The following is a 15294-nucleotide window of genomic DNA, read 5'->3' as shown; positions in this document are numbered from 1 at the left end:
AAAATGCATGCTGATCACTTCATTTGCTATTTGGATTGGTAAATTTGAACCTGGGGTCCCATAAACACTAGATATATATCATTATACACTTAAAGATGTTTTACTCATGCTCATCCAGACCTGTATGATTTTTTTTTCTTCTGTGGAGCACAAAAGAAGAGTGCGGGTCAGTTGGGTCTAATACCTCATTAGTAGCCACTAACTTTCATTGTATGGACAAAAACAGTTTAAACATTTTTCAAAATATATTGTTTTATGTCCTACAAAATAAAGAAAGTCATACAGTATGTGTTTTGAATGACATGATGATGAGTAAATGATGGCATTTTCATTTTGGGGGGAACTATCATTTTGAAAGAAGAATTACTTTGAAGTGAAAAGTAACTGGTTTCCCTCTCAAAAAATGATTACACCTCTGCGGTTTGTTTTCAAAGGAATGAATTTGCCTGCTCTTTCCCAATCTCAAAATTATCAGACATCCTCCCTCATTCTCTGCATGCATCTACTATCATTTGTGTATCACTTCCTCCTCTAACTTTGACTGGATGATGATAATATTGTCTCATTATGTAACTAAACTTTCTAATGCTGCCTGCTATCAGTACACTCATTTCACACTTGATTAACAGATCTCTTGCTTCTGGCACTGTTCCATTAGAACTAAAAACTGCTGCTGAGACCCTAATTCTCAGCAAACATTGTCTAGGTCCTTCTGTATTAAATAATTATAGACCCATCATAAACCTCAGCTGAAAAGAGCTGTTCCCTCTCAACTACAGCTGCACCAAGTTTCTTAATCTCTGTACAAGCCTTACCGGGCAGTAAATTGTCCTTTAAAAAAAAAAAAGTGAAATGACATACAGCCAAGTATGGTGACCCATATTTGGAATTCATACTCTGCTTTTTAACCCACCCAAAGTGCACTCACACAGCAGTGAACACACACCCGGAGCAGTGGGCATTCATTTATGCTGCGACGCCCAGGGAAGCAGTCGGGGGTTCAGTGCCTTTCTCAAGGGCACCTCAGTCACGTACATGCACTCCCCCCACCTACAATTCCTGCCGGCCCGAGACTCAAATTCACAACCCTTCGATTGCAAGTCCAACTCTCTAACAATTAGGCCACAACTTTCCTTTACATACAGTAGCAGGGACAGATCTCTGCGGGGCCATAACTGACCTCCGCCTTTTTGCTGAATCAGGGGGGTTTAATATTCAACTCCTTCTGCACCTCAAGTCTTTATTGTATTCTGTCATTTAGATGTAGGCATCACTGACTCTCTGGAAACTCTCCCCTGGTTCTGTCCTTCAATGACAAACCAATATAGACCAATCTCGAATCTCCCTTTTCTGTCCAAGATACTAGAAAAGGTGGTATCCTCACAATTACATTCCTTCTTAGAGAAAAATGGTATATGTGAGGATTTCCAGTCAGGATTTAGACCGTATCATAGTACTGAGACTGCTCTCCTTAGAGTTACAAATGATCTGCTCTTATCATCTGATCGTGGTTGTACCTCTCTATTCGTTTTATTGGATCTTAGTGCTGCATTTGACACAATTGACCACAACATTCTTTTGCATAGACTTGAACACTTTGTTGGCATTAAAGGAAGTGCATTATCATAGTTTAAATCCTACTTATATGACCACCATCAGTTTGTAGCAGTGAATTAAGATGTATCATATAGATCACAAGTGCAGTATGGAGTACCTCAAGGCTCAGTACTAGGGCCGCTACTCTTCACGCTTTATATGTTACCCTTGGGAGATATCATCAGGAAACATGGTGTTAGCTTTCTCTGTTATGCTGATGATACCCAGCTCTATATTTTTCCGCGGCCTGTTGAAACCCACCAATTTGAAAAACGAATAGAATGCATAGTCGATATAAAAAAAACTGCATGACGAGTAATTTCTTACTGCTAAATTCTGAAAAAACAGAGGTGTTAATTATAGGACCTAAAAACTCTGCATGTAATAACCTAGAACACTCTCTAAGACTTGATGGCTGCTCTGTCAATTCTTCGTCATCAGTTAGAAATCCTAGGTGTGCTATTTGATTGCAATCTTTCCTTAGAAAGCCATGTTTCTAGCATTTGTAAAACTGCATTTTTCCATCTTAAAAAATATATCTAAATTACGCCCTACGCTCTCAATGTCAAATGCAGGAATGTTAATCCATGCATTTATGACATCAAGGTTAGATTATTGTAGTGCTTTATTGGGTGGTTGTTCTGCACGCTTAGTAAACAAACTACAGCTAGTCCAAAATGCAGCAGCAAGAGTTCTTACTAGAACCAGGAAGTATGACCATTTTAGCCCGGTCCTGTCCACACTGCACTGGCTCCCTATCAAACATCGTATAGATTTTAAAATATTGCTTATTACTTATAAAGCCCTGAATGGATTAGCACCACAGTATTTGAATGAGCTCCTTTTACATTATAATCCTCTACATCCAATACGTTCTCAAAACTCAATTTGATAATACCTAGAATATCAAAATCAACTGCGGGCAGCAGATCCTTTCCCTATTTGGTGCATAAACTCTGGAATAACCTACCTAACATTGTTCGGGAGGCAAACACACTCTTGCAGTTTAAATCTAGATTAAAGACCCATCTCTTTAACCTGGCTTACACATAACATACTAACATGCTTGGTCCCACTTTATATTAGGTGGCCTTAACTACTATGTACTTACATAAAAAATAAGTACAATGTACTTATTGTGTTCATATTGTATTGTAAAACACTTTTGCTGCTATTGAGGTGGGATAGGTGTAAGGTTAGGGAGAGGGTTGGAGGTATGGGTAAGTTTAAGGGTGGGTTAAGGTTTAAAGTATGAGTCAACAGTGTAATTATAAATGTAATTACAGAAATTAAATACAGATGTAATTACATGTAGTTTTTTTTAATACAAGTACAATGTAAAAACATGTATGAACACAATAAGTACACTGTACTAAATTATTAATTAAAATGTAAGTACATAGTAGTTAAGGCCACTTAATTTAAAGTGGGTCCATATGCTTTTAATATCCAAATCCGTTAAATGATTTTTTAGGCTGCATTTATTATGTAAACCGGAACCGGGAACACTTCCCATACCACCCGATGTACTTGCTACATCATTAGAAGAATGGCATCTAGGCTAATATTAGTCTGTTTCTCTCTTATTCTGAGGTCACCGTAGCCACCAGATCCAGTCTGTATCCAGATCAGAGGGTCACTGCAGTCACCCGGATCCAGTACGTATCGAGACCAGATGGTGGATTAGCACCTAGAAAGGACCTCTACATCCCTGAAAGACAGCGGAGACCAGGACAACTAGAGCCCCAGATACAGATCCCCTGTCTCAGATGACCACCAGGACAAGACCACAGGAAACAGATGATTCCTCTGCACAATCTGACTTTGCTGCAGCCTGGAATTGAACTACTGGTTTCGTCTGGTCAGAGGAGAACTGCCCCCCCCAACTGAGCCTGGTTTCTCCCAATTTTTTCAATTAATAGAGTTTCGGTTCCTTGCCGCTGTCGCCTCTGACTTGCTTAGTTGGGGACACTTCATCTACAGCGGTATCAGCGGTTGACTTGATTGCAAATAAATGCACAGACACTATTTAAACTGAACAGAGATGACATCACTAAATGGGCTAGGTGCACAAGATGGCGCCGGTGAGCTTCAGCGGCGCAAATGTGTGCATACTTATTTCCGGTCTTGCAATGATCGCATTGACAGTAAGGGAAAATTACATACGAAACTTGACTAGATGTATATAATTAATGATTTTCAAATTTAACAGCCGATAGTGGTATATCAAAAACATGGGGAAACATCCCTACATTTTGCGTACCTCTTTGTGGAAATTCATCAAGATACATTGCCGAGATTGCTTTATTCTTCTGTTGATTATGCGGATCAGCGTCAGGTCAGGTCCACAGGGATTTCTTTTTTCAAACACAAACCACTCAAATATGCAATACTTTTCATTTTCGAAGAGCTGGTTTTGTTCTGACTGTTATGTAAGATCAATGTTTCTTACTGTCAAACAAGACGCACAGAGATTTCTGATAAAGCATGTTTTATTAACTTTATTTGATTACATAATTTATAACTAACTGTACAATTAAACGTAATATAATTATGGTAGGTTTGCCTTAAATAAAAGATTGCTTTTTGCATTCATGTGTGTTTGTGTTTATTTGTTTTGTGAAAGATCTGCAGCATAAATCATTATCTGTCTATATGAGCAGCCATGTATATTGTTATTCGTTTGCATTAATTATCAGATTAAACAGATATTAAAATTAGTCACATATTTTTTACTGTATATAATAATAAAATATGTTGTGAAAGAAGATGTTACGGTTGGGTTTTAGAAAGGAGAGGGTAGGATCCAATTGCAAAGGTATGTTTAATAAAACAAAAAGGGTAAATACAAAATAAACAGTCCAGGATGACAAACCAAACAAAACAAGAGAGGGAACCGGATGAAACGGGAACTTGGAGGAACGAGAAGGTAAGAGGAAGTCTCGGGAGACGAGAACATAGGTACACATAGGGTAAGGACTCCATACAGACAACAGAGGAGGACAGCAATATATAGGGAGACTAATGACAAAGGATTGTCAGCACCTGTGCGATTTAATTGGAGTGCAATTACTGTGAAGACAGGACCATACTAGAGGAATTAAAGTGCCTATGGTGAAGTGCCTAAGGAGAAGTGAGCTCACTAGGGAACACCCAGGAAAACAGAGACTGACAGCGTGACATTACCCCCTCCCCTATGGAGCAGCTGCCAGATGCTCCACCTGAAACCCAGGAAAACCCAACGGAAAAGGAGGTAGGAGGGAGGTGGAGCGGCGGCGGACTAAGGGGAGGGATGGAGGGTCAGAAAACAGAGACAGGAGAACCAGATAGAATGGACAGACAGAGACAACCAGGTGGAATGGAGAGACAAAGACAGGACAACCAGGTAAAATGGAAAAAACAGAGACGGAACAACCAGATGGAATGGAAAGGCAGAGGCAGGAGAGGTGTAACACAAAACAAGGAGTCCAGGAGGGTGGTGGACCGGCGGAGGATAAAGGGGAGGGACGGAGGGCCAGGTCCAAAGTAGGAGAAAAATAGAAAAACAAATGAAAACAAAAACACAAAAACATGGGTCCATAGAGGACATTAAGTGATGCCCACCCGGCGGAACAGAGGGCCATCACACCCAAGTGGTCAAGGCAGAAGCCCCCCCAGGGCGGAGTGGAAGACCACCACGTCCTCGCGGTCAAGGCCGGAGTTCCCCAGGGTGGGGCGGAAGACCACCACGTCCTCGCGGTCGAGGCCGAAGTCCCCCAGGGCGGAGCGGAAGACCACCACGTCTTTGTGGTCGGCCCAATGGGAGGACGAAGATCACCGGTGACTTGACTCAGTCCTCGAAGATCACCGGTGACTAGCCTTGTCACTGGAAAGTCCATGGTACCTAGTCCTGACTCTGGAAGGTCATCAGGGACTAGCCCTGACTCTGGAGGGTTCACTGGAACCTGACTCGACTCTGGTGAGTTCACGGGAACCTGACTCGACTCTGGAGAGTTCACGGGAACCTTCGGGCACTGCCTTGGCCTCCGGAACAGCATCGGGCACCGCCTCGGCCTCCAGAACACCATCGGGCACTGCATCGGGAACAGCCTCGGGCACCGCCTCGGCCTCTGGAACGGCCTCATGGCCGGCAGCGGCCCGCTCGGGAACGTCCTCCTGGACAGCAGCGGCCCACTCTGGAATGTTCTCCGGGCTTTGAGGAACAGTAGACGCTTTTCTCCTCCTCTTCCGCCCTCCATGATGGCGAGTTGGTAGCACCTTGTCTGGAGACTCAGGCGTTGAGTCGGCCATCTTGTGCTGTGGCACTTGGCTGGCGGCCATCTTGTGCTGTTGCGCTGGAATGGTTGGCACTCTGTACTTTGGCGCTGTGCTGGCTGCCATCTTGCCTCGTGGTGCTGGGTTGGCGGCCATCTTGTGCTGTGGCGCTGGGCTGGTGGCCATCTTGTGCTGTGGCGCTGGGCTGGTGGCCATCTTGTGCTGTGGCGCTGGGCTGGCGGCCATCTTGTGCTGTGGCGCTGGGCTGGTGGCCATCTTGTGCTGTGGCGCTGGGCTGGCGGCCATCTTGTGCTGTAGTGCTGGGTTGACGGCAATGCAGTGCAGCGGCGTTGGGTTGGCGGCCATTTTGTGCAGCAGCACAGGACTGGCGGCCATCTGGTACCACGGCGCTGGCTCGGCCGATCTGCGTCTCCCTTCTCCTCTCGGAACATACTGGGGAAATGGCGGCCCCCAACCGAATCCCGGGTCGATGGGAGCCCACAGTGGAGATCGCTGCCGGATCTCCTCCCGACTGTTTGCTCCGGAGCGACCTCCCCTGGTCCCCCGGAACACCACTAGGCGAGAGTCCTCAAAGCCACCCTTCTCCCGCTTGCTGGCTGGGGAGGAAATGACAGCAGGCATACCGCTGGATCCTTGTGGATGGAGTCCTTCTGTGACGGTTGGGTTTTAGAAAACACAAGGAGAGGGTAGGATCCAATTGCAAAGGTATGTTTAATAAACAAAAAGGGTAAATACAAAATAAACAGTCCAGGATGACAAACCAAACAAAACAAGAGAGGGAACCAGATGAAACGGGAACTCGGAGGAACGAGAAGGCAAGAGGAAGTCTCGGGAGATGAGAACATAGGTACACATAGGGTAAGGACTCCATAGAGACAACAGAGAAGGACAGCAATATATAGGGAGACTAATGACAAAGGATTGGCAGCACCTGTGCGATTTAATTGGAGTGCAATTACTGTGAAGACAGGACCAGACTAGAGGAATTAAAGTGACTATGGTGAAGTGCCTAAGGAGAAGTGAGCTCACTAGGGAACACCCAGGAAAACAGAGACTGACAGCATGACAGATGACTGATGTACGTGTACTATTGAGAAATGGATACTTCTAAAGATAAATCGCAGCCCACGTCTCACGAGGTAAATATTATAAAATAATAGAAAAAAATAAAATAAATAATGAGAAATAGAGAAATCGAGAAATAAGTAATTTGTACATTCACATATTTGGTAAGATAAAAATACATTATGTAGCTGTGTATACACACCATGAGTTCAACTTTCATTTTGTGAACAGTAGGGAACATTAGTGTATTTAATTCATTCACCGGACCCAAACATAAGCAAGTTTCAAATCCACTGGCTCAGGTAACATTTATAGTATAGTAATAATACCAGTGTATATCTTATTTGGATTTGAAGTGATATTATAAATCCTGTAAACATATAGAAGGTAATATTTGGACTTCTCCGGTTCTCTGCACTGACGTTTAGCACAACCGGAAATATCTACGCACACACTCGTAAGACTGGAAATCCAAGATGGCGGAGATATGCAACTAGCCCATTCAATGATGAACTGCCTTTTACTGTCACTTTGCATTATTGACACACTTTTTTCCTAATGAATATTGTTCAGTTGCTTTGACGCAATGTATTTAGTTTAAATCGCTATATAAATAAAGGTGACTTGACTTGACAAACAGCAGTTTCTCCATCCTCCATCACTCCTGTTATCTGCAGTGTCCCACAGGGTTCTGTTTTAGGTCCTCTTTCTTTTAGCCCAAGTTAATGTCTATATATATTAGTAAAGTGCAAGGTAAAGGTGCACCAATATTACAGTTCTGGCCAATACTGATAAGCCTATAGTTATTTTAATGTTATGGCCAATAACCAATAAATCTTCAATATTAAAATTCAATACTTTATTGTCTAAATAAATTAAAATTAAATCACCAGAAACTAGTGTTGCACAGTGCACAGATACTTCAAAAGTATCATGATTACTGGACTAAAGGTCCACTTCTTCGTGATTCCATGTTTTAAACTTTAGTTAGTGTGTAATGTTGTTGTTAGAGTATAAATAATATCTGTAAAATTCTAAAGCTCAAAGTTCAATGCCAAGCGAGATATTTGATTTAACAGAATTCGCCTACAACGAACGACCCGTTTGGACTACAGCCCTCTAGTTCCTGCAGTAATGACGTCACTAAAACAGTTTTTTGACTAACCTCTGCCCACATGAATTCACAAACAGGGGGCGTGGCCTTGTTGTGCTCCGACGGAGAAGAAGGAAGAGCTGTGTTTGTGTTCGCCATGTCGTTGAAACACTGTTATTTTCATCTCTGAGTCCAATCATCTTTGTTTGGGCTTCCCAGGGACGCTGTACTTGGAGATTAATGGTTACAATTTATGTTTAACTCAGTTCCGGAAAATTATAATCCACATATAAAACTATGTGCAGCAGGTGTGGTGCGTTAAACAGTTTCTGTAACTTATTACACAAAGGGCGACGCTGTTTAGCTTTGTTAACTAGATGGTAGGTGTTCTGTCCTCACTAGACGTGTCACTTCTCTATCCAGCTAGACAGACAGTGAACAGGCAAGATGTTGATTCATGGCTTTTAATCCTCCATTAGGTTTCATGAATGTTTTCTCGTTTAACTTTAATATTGTAAAACTGTAAACAGACATAGGAAATACAGCAATCAGAATTGTACATATTCAAAATGAAGTTGACTGAACAGTATTTACTGACTAATTAAAGCATTCAAATGAAACATTAAATCAAAACATTAAACGTTACATTTTCGTGCATTTGTTAATTATATTCCTTGTTTTAGGTAATTTCTTGTAATCACGGAATTCACATAAGCCTATTAACCATAACAAAAGATCGCTAGCATACAGGACTGACTAACTGTTAATACTCTCGCTTTGCATGTCACTTCACATTTCGTTTTTAGCAACATTTGCATCTCTAGATTAATGAATTAACTTTTAAACATCTTAAACCTACTAAACATCATATTTATATAATAAATAATAGCGACTTACAGCCTTATGTGGGCCACGACCTCACCGTACGAGCCGCACTTCAGCCATGACACTTCACAATGAACTCAATGCAACAAGTCATATGAAGGTTACCATACACAGTCCTCGCCACAAGAGGGCGCTTAAAGGTCAACATATAAACAAACCAAACTTTCCTTATTATTAAACTAAACCATTACACTCCCCGCCTGGTATAAAAACTTTTATACCACGATTTAACACTTATCAGTCTTTGTATCACTACTTTGGGAAAGCAGGAGAATAAGTTGAGTCACTGGTCGAAAGTATACACGAGAAGTCCCTTGCTTCACAACTTTGACTTCCACTTTTCTGACCTTCTTGTCTTCGCTTGGGAAGATTTTAGTAATGAATCCAATGGGCCATTCATTACGTTTAACTTGTTCATCTTTCAACAAGACTACATCCCCTTCTTGAATGTCATCTTTGTCATGAGTCCATTTCCTTCTTGGCTGAAGCACTGACAGATATTCTTGTCTCCAGCGCTTCCAAAAGGTATCTGCAAGAACTTGAACATGTTGCCATTGCTTTTTATACATGTCTTTCATGTCAAATGTCCCTTCAGGAGTGGGAGCAACTCCTGCCTTAGGAGTTAGAAGCATAGACGGTGTCAAAATAATTGGTGAGTCTGAATCAGTACTTATGGGAACCAATGGGCGAGCATTAATGATTGCCATAACTTCTGCCATTAGTGTTGTGAGGACCTCATGGGTAAGACGAGTTGGACCTGACTGCAGAAACCTGGCGTCTAGAATGCGGCGAGCGATGCCAATCATTCTCTCCCATGAGCCAACCATATGTGATGAGTGAGGCGTGTTGAATGTCCATGTGCAACCTTCGTTGCTGAGGTAGTCTTGGATCTCAGGGTGATCTGTACTGATTTTTAGCTCCTTACAGGCTCCAATAAAGTTGGTTCCGCGGTCTGATCTGAGAACTTTGGAAGGACCTCTAACTGCGAAAAACCTTCTCAGTGCATTAATAAAGCATGAGGTAGACATAGATTCAATTACTTCTATGTGCACTGCACGAGTCCCTAAGCAACTAAATAAAACTGCCCAGCGTTTACTTTCTGTGACCCCACCCCTAGTCTTGCGAGTGACTACACTCCAGGGTCCAAAAACATCTAAGCCGACCCTAGTGAACGGGGGCTCCATGGTGAGTCGATCTTCTGGGAGGTTGGCCATTTTCTGTTCAACAGGTTTCCCTCTAAGCCTACGACAAGTGACACACTGGTAGACTACACTTGAGACTAGTTTCCTGCCTCCAATTATCGAAACACCAGCAGATCGCAACGCTCCCTCAGTGAGGTGAGGACCTTGATGTGCGACACCTTACATTTACATTTACATTTAATCATTTAGCAGACGCTTTTATCCAAAGCGACTTACAAATGAGAACAATAGAAGCAGTCAGGTCAACAAGAGAACAACAACAAAATACAAGTGCCATGACAAGTCTCAGTTAGTCTAGTATAGAACGCATTGCCAGGTGTATATAAATTATTATTTTTTTGTTTATGAAAAAGACAAGAAAAGGTACTGGTGTTAGTAGGTTAAGTGCAGGCGAAAAAGATGAGTCTTTAGATGTTTCTTGAAAATGAGTAAAGACTCAGCTGTACGAATTGAGATTGGGAGGTCATTCCACCAGCTGGGCACAGTCCAGGAAAAGGTCCTTGAGAGTGATTTTGAATTTCTTTGGGATGGCACCACAAGGCGTTGTTCACTTGCAGAGCGCAAACTTCTGGAGGGCACATAGGATTTAACCAGTGAGTTTAGGTAAGTTGGTGCCGTGCCAGTGGTCGTCTTGTAGGCAAGCATCAGTACCTTGAATTTGATGCGAGCAGCTACTGGTAGCCAGTGTAACCTGATGAGGAGAGGAGTAACATGAGCTTTTTTTGGCTCATTGAAGACAACCCTCGCTGCTGCATTCTGGATCATTTGCAGAGGCTTGACAGTACATGCAGGAAGGCCCGCCAGGAGAGCATTACAATAGTCCAGTCTGGAGAGAACAAGAGCTTGGACAAGAAGTTGGGTTGCTTGCTCTGACAGGAAGGGTCTAATCTTCCTAATGTTGTATAAGGCAAACCTGCAGGACCGGGTCCTTGTAGCAATGTGGTCAGTGAAGCTTAATTGATGATCCATCACAACTCCTAGGTTTCTGGCTGTCCTCGAATGAGTTATGGTTGACGAGCCCAGCTGTATAGAGAAGTTGTGATTAATCAGTGGGTTAGCTGGAATCACCAGTAGTTCAGTCTTTGTAATGTTAAGCTGAAGGTGATGGTCATTCATCCAGCTAGAAATGTCACTCAGACAGGCTGAAATGCGAGCAGCTACCGTCGGGTCATCAGGCTGGAATGAGAAGTAGAGTTGGGTGTCATCAGCATAGCAGTGATAAGAAAAGCCATGCTTCTGAATGACAGATCCTAAAGATGTCATGTAGATGGAGAAGAGAAGTGGTCCAAGTACTGAGCCTTGAGGAACCCCAGTAGCAAGGTGGTGTGACTTAGAAACATCACCCCTCCAAGACACACTGAAGGATCTGTCAGAGAGGTAGGACTTAACCCACAGGAGAGCAGTTCCAGAGATTCCCATCTTTCTGAGGGTGGACAGGAGAATCTGGTGATTAACAGTGTCAAAAGTAACCGAGAGCAGAGCAGTCTCAGCTGAGTGGCCACTTTTGAAGCCAGATTGGTTGCTGTCCAGGAGGTTGTTCTGTCCAAGGAACATAGAAAGCTCGTTGAACACAGCCCGCTCAAGTGTCTTTGCAATGAATGGAAGAAGGGATACCGGTCTGTAGTTTTCAAGAAGCGCTGGATTTAGAGATGGTTTCTTGAGCAGTGGGCTTACCCGAGCCTGCTTGAATGCTAAGGGAAATGTTCCAGATTGAAGAGAGGAGTTGATAATGTGAGTAAGTGAAGGTATGACTGAAGAAGAGATCGCTTGAAGGAGGTGAGTGGGGATAGGATCAAGTGGACAAGTAGTAGGATGATTGGACAGGAGAATTTTGGAGACGTCCATCTCTGAGAGTGGGGAGAAGGAGGATAAAGAGTGTGCATCAGTCATTGTGAAGTTTTCCTCAGTCTGTGGTGTGGAGAATTGTTCACTGATGGATTTCGTCTTATTTGTGAAGAAAGCTGAAAAGTCGTCCGCTGTAAGAGTCGATGGAGGAGGTGGAGGCGGCGGATTAAGAAGAGAAGAGAAAGTCTTGAATAGTGTCCGAGCGTCACAGCAGCTGTTAATTTTGTTGTGGTAGTAGGATGTTTTAGCTGTGAAGACATTTGCAGAGAAGGAAGAGAGGAGAGATTGATACACACTGAGGTCCGTAGAGTTTTTTGATTTCTGCCATTTCCTCTCTGCAGGAGACATTGTGAGACATTACCTTGATGGTAATGTCTCACAAGCAGAGTTGACACATGATGTTTTGTAGGAAGTATCAGTGGGTGCTTTTCGTCATACGTAAAGTCAGCTAGAGACGTCCGACCTGCCACCCTTAATAGTCCATCTGAGTCTATGAAAGGGTTTAGAGTCCACAAGGGGCTTGTTTTTGGGATTCGTTCCCCTTTATGCAGTTTCTTAATGTCCTCTTTGAATGCATAATTTTGGACACTTGAGATGACTGTAAGTTTAGCTTGAGTTTGAGGATTTGTACTGTTTTCGCCTGAAGTTTTGGACTTGTTTCTAGCTAGAGTAATGAGTTTTGCTACACCTCGTATGAGATGTTTCCATGTTGAGAAACGTTCGAACCGGTGAGGTCTGAGGGATTCGATGTTGGCTTTGGTTGCATAGGCATTCACATCTGGTCGAATCTCTGAATCATGCTCTGGTTCTATTAGCTCAAACTCGTTTGTATCAGCTGTAGATGAACACGGGGGCAGTTCCTTCAACAAGAATGGGGGTCCGGTGAACCCATATGTTTGTGGCAGTAGAAGTGCTGCTATTGGGCGAGTAGCAATGTCTGCTGAGTTGTTTTCTGATGAGACATGATGCCACTGGTTTGGTACTGAAGATTTTCTGATTCTAGAGACTCTGTTTGATACATAGACGTAAAATCTTCTTGACATGTTGTAGATGTAACCAAGTACAATCTTACTATCCGTGTAGTACTTTACAGCATGAAGCTCCAGGTCAATTTCTTGGCATATAAGCTCTGCCATTTCTGTAGCAAGGACAGCGGCACATAGCTCCAGCCGTGGAATTGTGTGAGCTGTTTTTGGTGCTAATTTAGCTTTGCCCATGATAAATCCTGTGAGGTGCTGTCCCTGCTCATTGACAACTCACAAGTAGGCGACAGCTGCTATTGCTGTGGATGAGGCGTCACTGAAGACACAAAGCTCTCTGTGCTTTGTTGAGGAAAGAGACAAAGGTACGTACGGTCTGGGAATGTGTAGGTGCTCTAACTCGAGAAGAGAGTCTCTCCATACAGACCATAGTCTTTCTTTGGCTAGCGATAGGGGGTCGTCCCAGTCGCATGGTTCGGAGGTTAGTTCTCTTATGAGTGCTTTTCCCTGTACAGTTATAGGTGCAACAAAACCTAAGGGATCATACAAACTATTAACAGTGGATAGCACACCTCTTTTGGTGAATGGTTTTTTTTCTTTAGAGACTTGAAATGTGAACGTATCCGATTCAAGACTCCAGCTGATGCCTAAACTTCTTTGCACAGGTAATGGGTCAGTGCCTAAGTCAAGGCTTTTGATGTCTTTTGCTAAGTCATTTGCTGGGAACGCCTCCATGATCTTGCTGCTGTTTGAGGCAATTTTGTGCAAACGCAGATTTGACTCAGCTAACATTTTCTGTGTTTTTTGCAGGAGAGCAATTGCTTCAAATTCAGTTGGGAGTGACGTTAGACCGTCATCTACGTAAAAGTTTCTGGTGACAAAATGCTCTGCGTCCTTGCCATATTCCTTGAAACTGGCTTCAGCTGCCTTGCGGAGCCCGTAGATTGCAACTGAGGGAGACGGACAATTTCCAAAAACATGGACTTTCATACGATACTCAATGATCTCTTTTGTGATGTCATTGTCTTTAAACCAGAGAAATCGTAGGAAATTGCGATGATCTTCCCTTACTGTGAAACAGTAGAACATTTGTTCCACATCTACTGTTATTGCAATGGGCTCTCTGCGAAATCTGATAAGAACACCAAGCAAGGTGTTGTTGAGATCTGGGCCACTTAAAAGAATGTCGTTGAGTGCTACACCCTCATGTTTGGCACTTGAATCAAAAACCACACGGATTTGCTGGGGCTTCTTCGGGTGGTACACCCCAAAGATGGGGAGATACCAACACTCTTCATTCAGCTGTAAGGGGGGTGCGACTTCTGGTTGCTTGTTGTCTATGACTTTTTGCATAAACTGTACAAAGTGCTCTCTCATTTCGGGTTTTTTGTCGAGACTTCGTTTTAGAGTGATGAGTCTTTTTAAAGCCTGGTCTCGGTTATTTGGTAGACGTTGTCTGGGTGTAACAAAAGGAAGGGGTGCAACCCAATTGTTTTTCTCATCCTGATACATTTCGTTCTGCATTATTGTGAGAAATTGTGCATCATGTTGTGAAGGTGCTAACTCTTCATCATCCACCCTCCTGATGAAGATAGTGTCCCCGAGATTGTCTGTTTGTATTGCCTGGTAAGTATCTGTGCAGATTTGAGTTTCTTTTAATTGACTTACAGATTTGTCTTTTATTTGCAGGACACTGGTACATGGTGTGAGGTACGATGGACGTCCGTTGAGCAGTGTGTTAGTTTTGTATGCTGCGACAGATCTTGATTTGTGTGCACCATTCAAACAGACATCTCCCACAATAACCCAGCCGAGGTCAAGGCGCTGGGCGAATGGTGCATTATGGGGACCATTGCGCTGCTCTCTCACTTTGTGCAAACACAGGATGTCTCTACCCAAGAGCAACAGGATTTTTGCATTTGAGTCTATGGGATGTATCTTGTGCGAGAGCTCCTTTAAGTGTGAGTGGTAATTGGCGACTTCAGGCGAGGGAATCTCTGAACGATCCTCTGGGATCATGTCACATTCAAGCATTGCAGGCAGTTGCACCTTTATGTTACCATCTATAGACTCAACAATAAAGTCTTTAGCCTTTCTCCCTCTTACTTGTATGATTCCTGAACATGTCTTTAAGGTATACACCTCTGTGCCCCCTTTAACACTAAAGAGGTCAAAAAAATCTGAGCGGGCAAGAGACTGATTACTTTGGCCAGGCATATTTTAGCACAAGACCTTGAGCCGTGCTGTTCGCCACATACCTCTGTGCACATTGCAGTAGCTGAGACTGATGGTGTGCTGGTCTCAGGCTCCCCGCCATGCTGTTTCACCTCTGTCGGCGGTGTGATGCTGTTAG

At 43.2% G+C, this 15294-nt stretch overlaps 1 protein-coding gene and 1 long non-coding RNA gene across 18 annotated transcripts in view; one reads left to right on the top strand and one right to left on the bottom strand.

Moving 5' to 3' along the window:
- LOC127944829 (uncharacterized) overlaps positions 1–7573 on the top strand; it is a 36847-nt gene extending 29274 nt beyond the window's left edge. For 13 of the 14 annotated variants that reach the window (XR_008150452.1, XR_008150461.1, XR_008150457.1 and 10 more), the window contains one exon: positions 3190–7573. This is a non-coding gene — a long non-coding RNA (uncharacterized LOC127944829). The remainder of the gene's footprint in view (positions 1–3189) is intronic. The other variant, XR_008150449.1, reaches the window with a different exon arrangement.
- LOC127944828 (phosphatase and actin regulator 3-like) overlaps positions 1–15294 on the bottom strand; it is a 58028-nt gene that overhangs the window by 18155 nt on the left and 24579 nt on the right. The window lies entirely within an intron of this gene.

This window comes from Carassius gibelio, chromosome A23 (genome assembly GCF_023724105.1).
Source record: "Carassius gibelio isolate Cgi1373 ecotype wild population from Czech Republic chromosome A23, carGib1.2-hapl.c, whole genome shotgun sequence".
In the NCBI taxonomy this organism is placed as follows: Eukaryota; Metazoa; Chordata; class Actinopteri; order Cypriniformes; family Cyprinidae; genus Carassius; species Carassius gibelio.
This window is presented reverse-complemented; position numbering and strand designations above follow the sequence as displayed.